Source organism: Phyllostomus discolor, chromosome 4 (assembly GCF_004126475.2).
Source record: "Phyllostomus discolor isolate MPI-MPIP mPhyDis1 chromosome 4, mPhyDis1.pri.v3, whole genome shotgun sequence".
NCBI classification, from domain to species: domain Eukaryota; kingdom Metazoa; phylum Chordata; class Mammalia; order Chiroptera; family Phyllostomidae; genus Phyllostomus; species Phyllostomus discolor.
The window spans coordinates 26,182,012-26,184,689 of NC_040906.2; the positions used below are offsets into that span (position 1 = coordinate 26,182,012).

At 37.3% G+C, this 2,678-nt stretch overlaps 1 pseudogene; it reads right to left on the minus strand.

The window, feature by feature from the left end:
• Positions 1–763: 763 nt before the first annotated feature.
• LOC114494779 lies at positions 764–1,738 on the minus strand (annotated as a pseudogene).
• Between the last annotated feature and the right edge of the window lie 940 nt (positions 1,739–2,678).

A 2,678-nucleotide genomic window follows, 5' to 3' on the forward strand; every position in this document is an offset into this window, starting at 1 on the left:
ATATTTTATTGTTTATGCTAGTACAGTTGTCCCACTTTTCCTCCTTCACCCCCCCACCCTCCCTGCCCCCATTTCCATAAACAGTCTCTTCACCAATGTCCATGTCCCTGGGTCCTTCATATATGTTCTTTGACTAATCCCTTCACCTTCTTTCAATCAGTTCTCACGTCCCCCTCCACTCATACAGCTCTCAGTCTGTTCCATGGTTTGTTCTTTAAGATTATGAGGAGAGGGACTGTCTTCCTTACAAGTAATCAGCAGAAACTGGGTCCACAAATGGTACCTAATAAGAATTAATTGAATAAATTTCAATGGGCTTTATGAGAATTTAAAAGGTCTCAGGGACATCATAATAATTTCTAATTAATTCTGCCATCTTGAAATATAAGATATATTCATATATGTTTAAAATAAGCATATTGAGAAATCAAAGTCTTGACATTTTTATGGTCCAGCTTACTATGCTAAAATAACATGCAATATTGTCTAATAATTTTTTGGAATTTATTGATTTGCATTTAAAAGGAACTGTTCACAAAGAGTTGCTGAAAATAATCTGAACAAGCGGAAAAAAAACAGTTAATAATACTGAAACACTACTAAAATAATTCCAGAACATATGGTTTATCTGCTATAACAATATCTCTTAGATGCTGTCATTGATACAAAATCTGACTGCTTTTTACCTTTCTAAATACACAGTGGTATAATTACCAATATTCAATCACTTCTGTATTTTCCTGAACATATAAAAATTAAAAACGAATATATCTTCTTTTTAAATGTTTCTTACAGATACAATTTCACTATTTTCATTCAATAGTGGTGTGGTTTAAGAGATTTTTCATTCACAAGTCAAATAACAATCCACCCATAGGGAACTGATAGTTCAGGGGCTCATAGTGAGAATAAAGAGTTGAAGAATGCAGCAATGGACATATCTAAAATACAAAACAGATAAAATTCTCAGAAGATACATGCAATAAGCTCTACTAAGCCACTGGCACAGAACTAAAACACTTGATAACTTTACTGGTGATTTCAATAGGATTCCAGATGTTTCCAAACTCATCTGAACTCTCGTTTTAGGCTTTGTGTTTTGCTTTTCCAGTTTCACTAACAACACCAGTGTGATTCAGATCCCTGAAGTACTCATTGTAGTCAAGGGCATATCCTACAACAGACTTGTCTGGAATTTCAAATCCAACAAAGTCTGGTCTGTATGCGACACTTTGAGGCGTCCTTTTACCAGCAAGTCTGCAACCTTGACCATATTCAGATTATACTGCTGGAACAAGGAAAGCAATGTTTGCATCATTTTATCAGAGGCAATTATAACTTCAATAATCAAGACTTTCTTTCCAGTTAAAGTTGAGAGATCATCTCCACCAATTACTTTGATTACAGTAGCTCTTCAGTCTGATAAAATCTGCAGTCATAGGAATGGATCTATCACTATTTCTGTTCAGTGCTTTGACGTGATCCAGCAGGTCAGCAAATAATTTACAGCCCACCTTGAGCATACAGAGGGCTATGATGTGATGGCTCCCATCTCCTTCGTCATGTCTCCAGCAAGCCATTTGGTCCTGCCTATAAATAGTCCATGAGGAATCAATACCTTTTCCAAATGCTCAGTGTAATAATTAGGTATACAAAATAAATCTAGACCATAACCTGGTTCATCATCACTAATCATAATGACAGGGCTGTGAGTTGCCCTAATGGAGCCAGCAGGCATGCCAGCTGAAGACAGTCTCCACCTAATAATTTTAATGCAGAATTTTGTGAAACACCCTTTAATCCAACTGATTTATATGAGGCACAAGTTATTTTGCCCAGTTGATAACAGGTTCATTTTCTTCTTTTTAAGAATTTTATTTTAATTGTTGTTCAAGTACAATTTTCTATCTTTTACTCCCATCCCAGCCCACCCACCCATCCCTCCCCACCTCTCTCCCATTTCCACCTTGCCTAGTTTTTGTCCATGTGTCCTTTATACTTGTTCCTATAAACCCTTCCCCTTTTCCCCTGAAATTCCCCTGAAATTCCCTCCCCTCTCCCCTCTGGACACTGTCAGCCTGTTCTCTATTTCAATGTCTTTGGTTATATTTTGTTTGTTTGTTTGTTTGTTTTGTTGTTTAGGTTCCTGTTAAAGGTGAGATCATATGGTATTTGTCTTTCACTGACTGGCTTATTTCACTTAGCATAATGCTTTCCAGCTCCATCCAAGCTGTTGCAAAGGGTAGGAGCTCCTTCTTTCTTTTTGCTGCATAGAATTCCATTGTGTGAATATACCATAGTTTTTTGATCCATTCATTTACTGATGGGCACCTAGGTTGCTTCCAACACTTGGCTTTTGTAAATTATGCTGCTATGAACATTAGGGTGCATAGGTTCTTTTGGATTGGTGTTTCAGGGCTCTTAGGATATAATCCTAGTAGTGGAATTGCTAGGTCAAAAGGCAGTTCCATTTTTAGTTTCCTGGGGAAATTCCATACTGTTTTCCATAGTGGTTGTACCAGTCTGCAATCCCACCAACAGTGCACTAGGGTCTCTTTTTCTCCACAACCTCTCCAACACTTGTTGTTTGTTGCTTTATTTATGATGGCCATTCTGACTGGTGAGAACTGGTATCTTATTGGGTTTTAATTTGCATCTCTCTGACAGCTAGCAATATT